The sequence below is a fragment of the Stenella coeruleoalba genome (assembly GCF_951394435.1).
Source record: "Stenella coeruleoalba genome assembly, chromosome: 9".
Classification (NCBI taxonomy): Eukaryota; Metazoa; Chordata; class Mammalia; order Artiodactyla; family Delphinidae; genus Stenella; species Stenella coeruleoalba.
This window is the reverse complement of record NC_137155.1, coordinates 35,964,161-35,979,116: the sequence shown is the minus strand read 5'-3', so window position 1 is coordinate 35,979,116 and position 14,956 is coordinate 35,964,161.

Here is a 14,956-nt window from a genome sequence, read left to right as displayed (position 1 = left end):
TACAGAATATTGAATAGAGTTCCCTGTGCTATACAGTAGGTCCTTATTGATTATCTATTTTATGTATAGTAGTGTGTATATGTTAATCCCAAACTACTAATTTGTTCCCCCCCACCACCTTTCCCCTTTGGTAACCATAAATTTGTTTTTGAAGTCTGTCAGTCTATTTCTGTTTTGTAAATAAGTTCATTTGTATCTTTTTTTTTAGATTCCACATCTAAGTGATATCATAAGATATTTGTCTTTCTCTGTCTGGCTAACTTCACGCAGCCAGATAATCTCTAGTTCTACCCATGTTGCTGCAAATGGCATTATTTCATTCTTTTTTATGGCTGTGTAATACTGCATTGTATATATGTACCACATCTTCTTTATCCGTTCCTCTGTCAATAGACATTTTGGTTGCTTCTATGTCCTGGCTATTGTAAATAATGCTGAAATGAACAATGGGGTGCATGTATCTTTTTGAATTAGGGTTTTCTCCAGATATATGCCCAGGAGTGGGATTGCTGGATCATACGGTAGTTCTATTTTTAGGTTTTAAGGACCCTGCATACGTTCTCCATAGTGGTTATACCAATTTACATTCCTACCAACACCGTAGGAGTGTTCCTTTTTCTCCACACCCTCTCCAGCATTTATTGTTTGTAGACTTTTTCATGATGGCCATTCTGACTAGTGTGAGGTGATAACTCATTGTAGTTTTGATTTTCATTTTTCTAATTATTAGTGATGTTGAGCATCTTTTCATGTGCCTTTTGACCATCTGTATGTCTTTTTTGGAGAAATGTCTATTTAGATCTTCTGCCCATTTTTGATTGGTTTGCTTGTTTTTTTGATATTGAGCTGCCTGAGCTGTTTGTATATTTTGGAAATAAAATTCTTTTTTATGATGATATAATTGTATACGTAGATCATTCAGGAGACTTTAGGTTATATTCTTTATAATAATCAAAATCAGTGATTTGGGGCCTGCATTTCACCTTTTATGACAATGTCTTTCTACCCTTGCATGATCACTCCAAAGGATGCTTAATCATCCCATAGAGCAGCCCTGCTTATTGTTACAGTGAGGAAAAATACAGGAAAATCATACGCAGACCAAAAGGAATCCTGCCCCCCCTTTTTTTTTGACCAGGGTAGGCTATTAACAAAGGGCATCACTGTTAGGTACACACCATCTAGTGTTCCCTGTTCAGCCTTTGTTGCATTGGTGGTTCTGCAACCCTGGTGTCAACTAAGCTCACCAGTACAAAGGTCCACTGAAATCCAAGGACCCAGAAAGAAAAATGCACTTTATCCACAAGGAGGGCTATTTTGGTGAACACAACTGCCATCACTGTCTTTCAGCAGTTTCTAGAACTAAGCAAATAGGCAGAGAGGAACTCTCTCCCCTGATGTTATCATAAGTGACAGGCACTCTTTGTCAATAAGACTCTTTTCAGATCACATCCCCACCTTATTAAAAATGAAATTTAAATGAAAAGTTCATTTTGGCAGAGGGACTAAAATTATAGATTAATTCTGTATTTATAAATCTATTTAATGATTTACATATAACCAATGGGTTTGTAGGAATAATATCTATTAAAACTTCCACGTCTTGTCAATATTTTTCTAGCGGCATAGGTTTTGCATTCAGCCACGTTATAAGATCTTTTGCACATGATTCTTTTTTCATTTGAAAGGCTTTCTGAGAAGAATGATGGTTAAAATAAGATTAATTAAACAATTATATAGTGAGTCCATTTCTTGAGTTCAGACTTTGGATGAGGATATAATTCTCCCCAGCTGAATTTCCAGCTCACTCTCTAAATTATTAGAATGAGGGGGATTATGTTTTTATTTCTAGAACCAATATTAAGAATAACTTATATTAGCTAGGTTTTGCTCTAAGAATGAATTCAATTTGCAGGAACTTCTTAAATTGCATATATATATATATATATATATATCTTCATAGAAAATGCTAAGAAATCTGCCTGCTGTATTTCTACATTGGCATCAGCTGAAAGCCCCCAAAACACCCTATAGGGATAAAGCAACACCAGCTCTAAGGAGCACTGTTGATCTCAACCAATAGTCAAAGAAATGAAGGGCTGGGGAGGAGACAAGAGGAGCAACTCTCACCCTACCCCAACTCCATTGCCTCCACCAGTTGACATTATAATATCCTGGGCTCCCAGATCTATGTTTTAACTCATGTACATTAGATGATTCAGAGTCTGGCAGGATTCATAGGAGATGTTTTGTTTAGCTGTGTTTTGTAGCTGAGATGTTTTAAAATGAGTTTTTTGAGAACACACAGCTGGACAATAAAGCTGGCACAGAGTTTCTGGGTTAGGGTTGAGGCAAACTGAGAAACATGCCATGAGACCTGGATCATGCTGACTAGGAGGGCACAGAATGCACCCCTGTTAATTTTCACAATGTTACAGGTATCATCACTGTTTTTAAATGCAATTTCTATACAGATCCACACAGAGTGACTATATCAAGATTGCTCTAGATTGTTCAGTGTGTCCTCTTATGTTTTAAAGGAGAAGAAAAACAAATTTCTTCAAGGAAAGAGCTAAATTAGTATAGAATATCTGATGATTTCTACAAAGTTTAATAATGTCATTTAGGAGGAATAGAATCTCTTGTACATCCATGAAGGAAAAACATGAAATAAAACTCAAATTTTAAACAAACACGTGATGGACTTGTTTAATATCACCCAATGTTATGAAACCTAACTGCCTAAAAACTAGATCAAATTGCTCTTTTAGATTTGTCATTTGGTGTTTTCTTTGTTTTTTATTTGTTATTAAAGCCCGTACCTTACTTTGTAATACACATTCTGAGGAAAAGCAAAAAAAATCAAATTTAGATCAACATTTATCTAAAATTTATTTAGATTCCAAATGTTCAGTCTGTATGAAGCTGGAAAAGACTGTATAGTTTTTCTTTTTTTTAACATCTTTATTGGGGTATAGTTGCTTTACAATGGTGTGTTAGTTTCTGCTTTATAACAAAGTGAATCAGTTATACATATACATATGTTCCCATATCTCTTCCCTCTTGCGTCTCCCTCCCTCCCACCCTCCCTATCCCACCCCTCCAGGCGGTCACAAAGCACCAAGCCGATATCCCTGTGCCATGCGGCTGCTTCCCACTAGCTATCTACCTTACGTTTGTTAGTGTGTATATGTCCATGACTCTCTCTCGCCCTGTCACAGCTCACCCTTCCCCCTCCCCATATCCTCAAGTCCGTTCTCCAGTAGGTCTGTGTCTTTATTCCTGTCTTACCCCTAGGTTCTTCATGACATTTTTTTTTCTTAAATTCCATGTATATGTGTTAGCATACGGTATTTGTCTTTTTCTTTCTGACTTACTTCACTCTGTATAGTTTCTTAAAAGATATATCGAATATACTTATTTTAAATTTCAGGCTATGTGTAATAGACATTTTAAAACATTTTTTGAATTTTTATATTCATTCATGCATTCAACAAATATTTGCTAAGCACCTACAATGTGCTAGCTACTCCGCTGTTGGGGGTACAAAGCAATTCCTGCTCTCTTAGAGCCTTTATTCTAGTTAGGGAATGAAAACAAAGGGTAAATTATCATCTGTTAGGTTGTGTTAACTGTCTTGGAGACAAAATTAAGCGCAGAGGGAACAGTAAGTGCCTCAGGGGTGGGTACTATGACATGTGGTTTGCAGCTTTAAAGTGTTCAAAGACCTCACTGTAATATAGTAAATAAGCTACAAGGTTATACTGTACAGCACAGGGAATATAGCCAACATTTTATAACTTTAAATGGAATGTAATCTATAACAATTTTGAATCTATGTTGTATACCTCAGACAAACAATATTGTAAATCAACTATACTTTAATTAAAATAAAAACCAAAACAAAGAGGATGTCACTGAAAAGTCACATTTGAAAGACCTGATGGAAGTGACAAAATACACAGGAAAGTATTACTTAGATTTCACCTTCTTTTCAAAAAGAGTTAAACTGAAATAGTTTCTAAGTATTTAAAAATGGCAATATTAGAATAATTTATTCAATTAGTCGTTATATGAGAAAGATGTGTACAGTCCACTGTGGACCTATGATCATCTCAAAAGTGGCCTGGATGTCCTGCAACATCCTAACAATTTCCATTTTATTCAAGGCAACTTTAAGATTCAGTGTGGCTTCGTTTCATTCTTTTGAAAATTAGGGATATGGTCATTGTACGGACCTAGCTTTAACCACTTAATGACTTTTATTTAATAAGCAAGAACATTCCATTCTCCATTCTCTGACCAGAATAATAACATCGTGAACCAAGCAAAGAACCCAATAGAACTGAGACCTGAGTTTTTGGCTAAGCGCTCACTGAGGCTCCTTGTGACTCTAGACAACTGGGTCTCAGTTTCCTTACCTGCTAAGCACTCAGTTTGCATGCCATGATCCTTCAAGTTTCTTGGAAGTTGTTAAGTGTTTATCATTTCCCAGATTCTCTGATTTCACCACACATTTCTGTGCCTCTTACTCAAATAAAGGGCCGCAGGATAACAACTGTTTTGTGGGAGATTTTGTGGATGACTCAACAGACCAGACTAGGAATCCTGAACACACCTTTCTACCTGTGCCCATGTGAATCATTTTCTTGAATTTTCAGCCGTATGCACTTATTGCGGAATTTGTTAGTGGTCTTGCCAAGGTCCTTACCCCGTTGCTCAATCCACAAGCCAAGCTGCTTCATCTCCTGCTATTGTTGTCCAGAAGTTACAGCTGCCCTACGTGGCTGGAAGCAGTGTTTTGAAGTACCCCCACACCTGGGTTGTCCTGTTCTATCTCACCATGCCCAGATTCCAGGAATCCTAAGGTAATCCTTTCTCCTCGCGCAGTAGCTCAGTGAAAATGTGCTGTGGTGTGTCTTACTGAAGAATTAATTCTATGATGACTGGCTCTGTTCTGGCACTGGGATGGCCTTATTTATTTGTTTGTTTGTTTACGTTTATTGCAGGGAAATGATATTTATCGGAGCTCAAAAATCCAAAGTCCAACTTAATATTGTTTTATTCTCTTCTACTTCTACAAAGATATTTGAGTACTTCAACTCACATGAGTCTCCTCTCCCTTCTTTTCTGAGAGGAGAAGGCAGCTTTGTGGGGTAGCCGAAAGAGCACAGGTGTTTATGTAATTTGGAAATGAGCAAATTGGATTTCAAATCCAACTCTACATCTTACTTGGCTGGTTATTTGGAAAAGCACTTTGACTGCAGCTACTGACTATTGATTGTAATGAATATATATATATATATATATATATATATATATAAAATATAATCACTATTCACTACGACCCAATATGATTTCATTTTTTAAAAATACCTATTGTGGAGACTTCCGTGGTGACGCAGTGGTTAAGAATCCGCCTGCCAATGCAGGGGACACGGGTTCGAGGCCTGATCCGGGAAGATACCACATGCCGCAGAGCTTAAGCCCGTGGGCCACAACTACTGAGCCTGAACGCTACAACTACTGAAGCCTGCGAGATCTAGGGCCAACGTGCCACAGGCAGCCCAGGTGATTCTGAGGCTAGTAATCTATTGATCTCAGAAAGGCAAACTCTGTCATGGACTCTGCACTACTTAGGAAAGAGCATGTGGTTTTTACAGCCAAATAGAACTCAGTTCAAACAAGATCTGTAATTTACTATCTTTGTGTGTGAGTTTGCGAAAGTATGTAACCTCTTTGAATCTCAGTTTCCAACTATAAAGCTGGATAATTCTTACCATATAGGTAAGATTAAATAAGGTATTTTACCTAGAGCATTATTTATTTATATATGTATTTTGACAGTAGGTCCTTGTTGATTTTCTATTTTAAATATAGCAGTGTGTACATGTCAATCCCAAACTCCCAATCTATCCCTCCCTCTCTCCCTTGCCCCCTGGTAACCATAACTTCATTCTCTAAGTCTGTGAGTCTATTTCTGTTTTGTAAATAAGTTCATTTGTATCATTGTTTTTAGATTCCACATAATGAGTGATATCATATGATATTTGCCTTTCTCTTTCTGACTTACTTCACTTAGTATAATAATCTCCAGGTCCATCCAGGTTGCTGCAAATGGCATTATTTCATTCTTTTTTAATGGCTGAGTAATATTCTGTTGTATATATGCACGACACCTTTATCCATTCATCTGTCGATGGACATTTAAGTTGCTTCCATGTCGTGGCTATTGTGAACAGTGCTGCAGTGAACATTGGAGTGCATGTATCCTTTTGAACCATGGTTTTCTCCAGATACATGTCCAGGAGTGGGATTGCTGGATCCTATGGTAGCTCTACTTTTACTTTTTTAGGGTACCTCCATACTGTTCTCCATAGTGGCTGCACCAATTTACATTCCCGCCAACAGTGTAGGAGTGTTCCCTTTTCTCCACACCTTCTCCAGCATTTACTGTTCTTAGATTTTTTGATGATGGCCATTCTGACCAGTGTGAGGTGATAACTCATTGTAGTTTTGATTTACATTTCTCTAATAATTAGCAGTGTTGAGCATCTTTTCATGTGGCTATTGGCCATCTGTATGTTGTCTTTGGAGAAATGTTTATTTAGGTTTTCTGCCCAGTTTTTGATGGGGTTGTACTAATTCTAATAGGAAAAAAATATTGTGCATGCATTGATATAATGTCCTAAGCTAGGTTTAATTCCTTAATTCTTCTGTGGTTACTCAGGGGTGGAAACTGCCAGTAGTGGGAGCATGGTATCTAAACATGACATTCACTTTTGAATCAGAGCAATGATGCTAGACAAAGGCTGTTGAAGGAAACGTATAATTTTATACACTTGATTGCCCTAAATTTTACTATAAGAAAGAAACCTCATCTATTTCTGGCTCTGTAACTCCACTTAAGTCACAGTGTAATTTCCCATAAGGGTGAATTGAGATGATTGCTCAAGCACACAATACCTGTAAGTTAATCTGTTTTGAGGCTTCCTGGTATGTCTGCTGCTAATGCAGGTAGAAGCTGGAGGGCTTAATGAACAAGTTGTTTTGGGGCCACTCCAGAGGTGTGAGTGTACTTCATTGTACTCTGAAGGTCATCAAGGAGGAGCCTGAGGAGAACCCAAGCCCCAGGTAGGACTCCCTGAGATATCACTGACTTGGAGTTACACTGATAACCCTCCATGAAAAGCTTTCCTGATGCCCAGAGACTGCTGTTCTTCACACCCTCCCAGTGCACTTGATTGTTGTACCTCCACAGCCTTAGGTGAATGTACTGGACTTGATTATTTGCACGTCTGTCTCCCACTGAGGACATAGATTTTGGTTCTCTCCTTTTTATATCTGTTGAGAGGACACTGTCAGACATTGAATAAATGAATAAGTAAATGATTCTCCTTAGCTACATACCCACTTCCTGGACTGCGTGGTTCTCTCCTGTGTTAAGTTTCTCTATGGAACTGTACAAATGTTTTGCCTAAAAAAGGCTAAATTAGTTCCTTTTGTACATGTAGTACCTTTAGAGTTAGTGAGTTGAGTATTTTATACACTAGTGCTTCAGCATTGAGAAGAAAATAATTGCCCTTGTGATTTGTTAAACAGATGAAAAAGATTTTTTGTTTTCTACTTTGTACTAAAGTGCTTCAGAAATCATTTTAGCAAGTATGCATAGCTTTAAAAACAGATCTCAAATAACAAAAGGCCAAGAAAATATTTTATGATAATTTCAGATTCATTTATATAAGTTTAAAGTTAACCCATAGCTATCATGAAAAATAACTCAAACTTTCAGAGCCTTCTACTAACCAATTATATCCAAAATATGTAGAAAAGGGCTATTGGAATGTTGAAAAGGTTTTTTTATAAACTAACTGAAATGCTGAAACATTTTTATAAATGTTATCTTGGAATTTATCTATTTTTGTAAAAATGTTATAAAATGCTAAAAAAACCCAATCTGAATTCAACTTGAAGACAAATAATGATGTGCAAGGAGAAAATGCCATCTTTCTTGAGAACATTCTCGATAGTTCCAGATGAGCTGTGCTTAACCATAGTATGCCTGGAATCAAGTCAGGTTGCACCTCCCCCTAGACTAGTGGGATGTTCCAACCATAACTTACCTGCCTTGATGTCATATTCTCTCTGCATCAGAAAGGTTTAGTCAATTTAAACATGTTAACTCAATGCTAGGAATAACTAACGAGATCTTTGATGGCTCCCTTTAATTAAGAGAATATTGTCCCCAAACCTCATTAGACTATTTTCATTTAAATTAGATGAGAGAAAAACTAATTATACCTTTAAGCCTCTCACCGATACCTCCAGTTGATAAATATGCCAATAACATTAAAGAAAAAAACACGGCACAATGGAATCAGTTCTTTAGTTGTAAGGAAATTTATTAGTAAGCATTGAAAAATCATCCAAGGAAAGATCTAGGCAGGAACATGAGACTCCTAGAAGAGGTGTGCTGGTAAATCATGATCTCTCTGCAAGGGAATCTGGTCATTGTAAGAGTGCTGCGTGCACAGGCATGAACGTGCACTTAGAAATTTCCACTTAGGAAATGGTAAAGCAAAAGTCAACTTTGAGACCTTCAGATGAGAAAAATGCGCTTGAACTTCACTAGTGCCTCCAGTTCATTTTCCCTCAAGCTACAGTGAATTCACATGAGAGTTGGCGTTTTATTTTCACTGTGGTATACTTGGCCAAAAAGAATGCTTACAGCAGGAATTGTTTCTGTTTCTCATTGAGGGTTGGGATATTTCCCAAGGATTTTCCAAAAGAAATACTCAACTCTGAATCATTGTGAATGTTAGCATTTAGAATCACTTGAATATGGATCTTTGGAAAATACTTTGAAGTTAACTTATTTTTAGAATGTAAAATATATGTAGGAAAATACACCAATCATATGTACAGCTTGATGATTTTTTTCCCACAAAATGATGACTTCTGTGTGGACCCTGCACCCAGGTGAGGAAACAAACCATTATTTGCACCCAGAAAACTCCTTTTTTCTTCCTTCTAACCATTAATCCCCAAAGATAACCACTATCCTGATTTTTTTAACTTGATATAAGTGGCATCATACAGCGAAGACTGTTATGTGCTGTATTATTATGGTTAAGATTTTTATATCTTATTCTTTCACTTCACATATGCATGTGAGATGCATACATGTGGTTGCTATAGTCAATGTTCTTTTTCTCATCACTGTGTAGTTATCTGTTGTATCAATGTACCATAATTGATTCATCTATTCTACTGTTATAGACATTTGATATCCCTATTTGAAAGCTATTGCTTGAACATTGTCATGAACATTGTCATTGTCTTTTGGTAGACACATGAGTGCCTTTATCTTGGGTACAAGTCTAAGAACAGAATTGAGGGATTATTGGATACATGGCTTTAGTAGCTTGAGTAATTTCTGCTAAACAATAAGAGTACCACTTGATTCATATCTTCTGCAACATTTGGTGTCTTTTAAAAATGTGTTATATTGGTGAGTGTGCATTGTGTCTCTTTTCAGTTTTAACTTGTGTTTACCTGGTGACTCTGAAAGCCCCTTTTTAAGTATTTAGGAGACATTTGAATAGTTTCTTTTGCGAGTTGCTTTTTCAAGTCTTTTGCCTATCGTTCTATTGTGTTGTTTATATTCTTCTTACTGATTTGTAGGAGTTATACACATTCTTTGACAATACACTTATAAAAATATTTTTATGCTTAACTGTATAGATTACCCTTTAGTTTTGTAATGGTGTCTTTTTCTTTTGAGGAACGGCAATTGTTTTAGCATAGTCTAGTTTACCATTTCTTCCCCTCTTCTTTAGCCTTTTTAGAATCCTATTTAAGAAATACTTGCCTACCTCAGGTCATGAAAATATTCTTCTGTTTCTTTATGAAAGCTTTAGTGTTTTGCATTTCACATTTAAATCTGCAATCCATCTGAGATTGGTTGTTTCGTATGGTGTGAGACAAGGATCAAATTTTATTTTATTTTTTTATATGGATATCTAATTGATCCAACACCCATATTGAAAAGTCCCTCTTTTCTGGAAAAGACTGTCTTTTCCCCCCTGTACAGCGGTGTCATTGTGTTATAAATCAGCTGACTGGATTTTCAGTTCTGCTTCACAGATCTATTTGTCTATCCTTGTTCCAAAGTCACACTGCCTTAATTTCTATAGATTTTTAATGTCTAGCAATCTGTTAGTGGAATTTCTCCAGCTTTGTTGTTCTTCCAGTTTGTCTTGGCTATTCTCGACCTTTTTCATTTTCACATAAATTTTAGAATCAAGCTCTCAATTTATACCAAAAAAGCACTGAAACTTTTTTTTTTTTTTTTTTTTTTTTTTTTTTTTTTTTTTGCTGTACTTGGGCCTCTCACTGTTGTGGCCTCTCCTGTTGCGGAGCACAGGCCTATATCTTTTTACATCCAGTTTGATTTCTCTCAGTAATGCTTTGTACTTGCATATTTTTTGTCAGATTTACTTCCATCAAAGTTATTTTTCAGGTATTATTATAAGTGGTTTTATTTTAAATTTTTTATTTTCTATCTTTATTTTGGAAGATAAAATGCAATTGATTTTGTACACTGATCTTGTATCTAGAGGTTTTGCCCAATTTACTTTTTAATTCAAATGGTTTGAGTGTAGATTGTTTTTCTTTTGTTTTGTTTTTGCTATTTTTTGTGTATAATATCAAGTCATCTGAAAATAATGAATTATTTTGCCTTTATTTTTAATGCTTTGTACTGGCAACTCCTTTTAGTACTGTACTGAATAAAAGTGGCAATAGCAGATAAGTAATAAGAATAGTCTTATTACTGGTCTCAGGGGAAAATTTTCAATATTTCATTATAAAGTACAAAATTTTAATAAGAATTTTTGAACATTCTATGCTGTTTAGAAAGTTCCATTCTATATCCAGTTTAAGAATTTGTATTGTAAATTGATATTGAATTATCTGAAATGTTTTCTTTGCATGTATTAAGAGGATCACGCAATTCTTCTTTTCTTCTGCTAACGTGTATGAACACTAATTTATTTTTCAATGTTAAAACAGTCCTGCCTTACTAGAATAAATCCAGTTGTTAATGATGTATTATCTTTCTATCAAATATTCTTTTATATAACAATTTACTCATGAGAGACACTAGGTCAAGTATTTTTACCCACCTTTTAAAATAGGTTGAGTTTTTTTTGCCATCCTGGCTCTTTTGTTGTTTTTGACATTTTAACTCTTTTAAGAAATAAAATTTTAAACTATCCAATTTTTATAGCAGATATATTCACGTAGGTAATACCTTAGAGTGATTATTCCAAGCATGAATGTCTGGTACTCTTGTGTTGTTACACTTTGGGTAAAATGGGTTTTCCCAACTTCTCCAGACATCACAGTTCATACACAGTTTTTCTTAACATTCAAGCAGTAATAGTCCAAGTCACTCTCTCACTGCCTACAAAATGCTGTCTTTAGTGAGATTTTGCTCCAAGAATACATTTTAGTTGGAAATTTTTACCTTAGCTAATTTCTGCTCATTTTCTTTTCTTTTTTTTTTTCTGCTCATTTTCTTGAAGTGTCATTGCAGAATAAAGTCTGTTTTTTACCTTTGCATAACCCAAAGTCCCATTTTAAGTGTTTTTCTTTAATTAGATGTGTAATTTGTCTTCAAAGGGGAATCCAAATTTTTACTTCTGTAGAAAATTTTAAAAACTGAAATCTAGTGAATTCTATTATCATACTTGTCTTTTCCATTTAATCGTGATTTCTGTCATTTACATATATATTTTTTACTTATGTGTTTTCTGTAATATTATTTTAAATATTTTTTACATTAAGACATTTTATTTACATTTAAAAATAGGACACAATTGACAGAAACTTAAGTATAATTGGGAAAAGTTCATGAGTCATTTAATATGAAAGTTGCTGTGTGTAATGGTATTGCAACAAATTGATGGATAGAAAATAACCATAATCTAGAAACTTCTGTAAAAGTCTGGTAATTATATTTCATGGATGTAAGTATCTTTCTACTCTGTTTTTGTTTGGTTTTTTTCTCTCTTTCTCTTTCTTTGTTGTAATCTAGTTTTGGATTGTATGATTGCAAGAAACATAAATTCACTCCAGGAAGTAGAGAAAAGCACAAGCTATGGTAAGGATTAAATAGGCAAACGCAGTCATCCAAAAAGGAGAAAGATAGTGCCAGCAGGCCACAGTAGAACCGGAACTAGAAATCCAAAAGTGAGTTTACTCTCTCCAACTTGAAAAGGCCTATCTCTGTTTGTCCAACCTAATTTCTGTTTGACTTCACTTTAGTTTTTTACATGGTGTAGCATGGCTACCCCTCCCTCCCATATTTGCATGGTTTCAGGATTCACGTGCCCTTTGTTATTTCAGATACTAAGGGGGAAAGATTCTTATCCTTCCCTTCTTATGCTTCCACATGAGAATCTTCATTTAAAAGGACTCTAGCTTCTTTTCCTACACTTTATTGACTCCATGTCTTGAAAGGAGGAAGGATTATTTTGGTTTGTTTGTTTGAGAGGAGTTGTGGAGCTTGCTCTGCTAAGCAGCTGCTTCACTACTGTCTTTGGATCTCCCTGCCTGTGGAAAGTGTACTTTTTTATCTGCTCTCATTTCACATGCATCTGCTACTTAAATAGGAAGCCAATAGTGATCTACCTGTGCCAGTTAGGGCCTGGATAAATAACTGTTTTAATCCACTTAGGCTGCCATAACAAAATACCATAAACTGAGTGGCTTATGAAGAACAGAAACTTATTTCTCACAGTTCTGGAGTCCAGGAAGTCCAAGATCAAGATGCCTGCAGGTTTGGTGTCTGGTTAGAACCCACTTCCTGGTTCATAGACAGCTGTGTGCTCACATGACAGAAGGGGGCCGGGTAGCTCTCTGGGATCTCGTTTATAAGAGGACTAATCCCATTAATGAAGGCTCAATCTCATGACCTAATCAACTTCCAAAGGCCTCATCTCCTAATACATCACATTAGGGGTTAGGATTTCATCATATGAATTTTGGAGCAATACAGACATTCAGACCATAGCAATAATTATTTCCAATTTAGGAGTAAGTTTTTAGCAAGCCCCTCTGGCTTGAGATCAAAAATCATAATCCCCAATTAGCTTTTCATAGTAGTAAAGGTGATATTTTGAGTTCCATTTTTCTGACTTTTACTTCTATTTCTCAATCGCTTTCAAAAGAACAAAGAGACCTATTACAAAACCCGCATAGAAAGAAAATATGATCCCTATTTCAGATGATATAAAAACAATTCAAATGTTAAGACTGAAATGAGAAAAATAATATTTTAAGTATACAGATGAAAATATAAAACATTTCTCTGAACTTGAATATAGAAGGATTTTGTAAGCAAATAAACAAAAAAGTACAAATATAAAAACTAGCTTCATACATGACAATATTAAAATAAAAATACCTGGGTCTCAAAATCAAATAAAGTACAGAAAATAAAAACCAAAAACAAACCCTCAGACTGAAATAGAAAATTGTAGCCTATAGATCTAACACAAATTCCTATAAATCAGAAAGAAAAAACAACCCATTAGAAAAATGGGCAATGCATAAAAATTATCATGGGTAGTCAGGAAAATGTAAACTAGTTCCACAACTAGTTCCACGATGAAATGCTAGTTCTACAATGAGATACTAAAAATATCAAGTGTAATAACGTAAAGTATTGGGAAATATGAAGAGCAATTAGAATATTTATACTCTGATGGCAGGGGTATAAATTTGTGCAATCACTTTAGATGGCAACTTGGCAATATTGACTTAAGCTATAGATATATACACCAAATGACCCAGCAATTTCATTTCTATACCCCCTCTCCCAGATATGTACAAAGAAACATGTATAACATTCATAATGACATCAGTTATAGTGGTTAAACTGGAAATAGATCTATGGTAGTAGGAGAAAGGATAAAGAAAAGTGCATTATATCAACACAATAGAACACTACATATCAGTGAAGGCAAATGAATTTGAGCTTCATATATCACCAGGCATCAGTTTCACAAACGTGATCTTAATTGAAGAAAGCAAGGTGCAGAAGTATACTTATATATAGCATGTGTAAGGAAAATATGGGGAAAATAAAGGAAGGAATGATAATACACCGGATTCAGGTAGTAGTCTTATCTGAGGAGAGGGAAAATAATGGAAACTGTTGAAATGTTTTATTTCTTAAGGTGAGTGGAACATGCATAGATAATCATCATATTGCACGCTATACATTTTTTAATGTCTAAGATATTTTATAATTTTCTGAAGGAAAGGTTGCCTTTATCCTGAAATCATAGGTGGTAAGGCTTGTGGAATATGAATCTTACCACAGTACAAGCAACCATCATCCTGGGGTTACTAACACTTGTTGGCTCCTTATTGCCTACTGGAGAGAAGTTAAATATCCTAGCATGACATAGACGGTCTTTTACACTTAAGATCTTACTTTCTTTTCCACACTGATTTTCTCCTATTCTCTTCTTTCTCCTTATAACATATGCACTGAGTAACCAATGAATCATTTTTAATTCCTTGCGTGTACTACTTTTTAATGCTTTCATCTGAAATGCTTTATTCCTCCTTAACTTCTGATCATCTTTCAAAACAGTTAAAATATTGCCCTTGTAAAAATATCTCCAATTTTCACAGCGTTACGTACTTCCAAGTGTTGTAATAGGTTTCTATATCTGTATTCTCCATTAAAGGCAGTTCGTGGAAGGTACAACCAGGTTATTTATTTTTGTTGGTCAGTGTCTGGCATAGCAGGTGCATAATATTAGAAGAATCAATTATTAGAAGAGATGCTGAAATGTCACGAGTTGAAGCATCAGTTGTTAAATTGGTGACGCAAACAGTAAGTAGCATGCAAGTTCAGAGAATGTCACTGTGGGTTAGA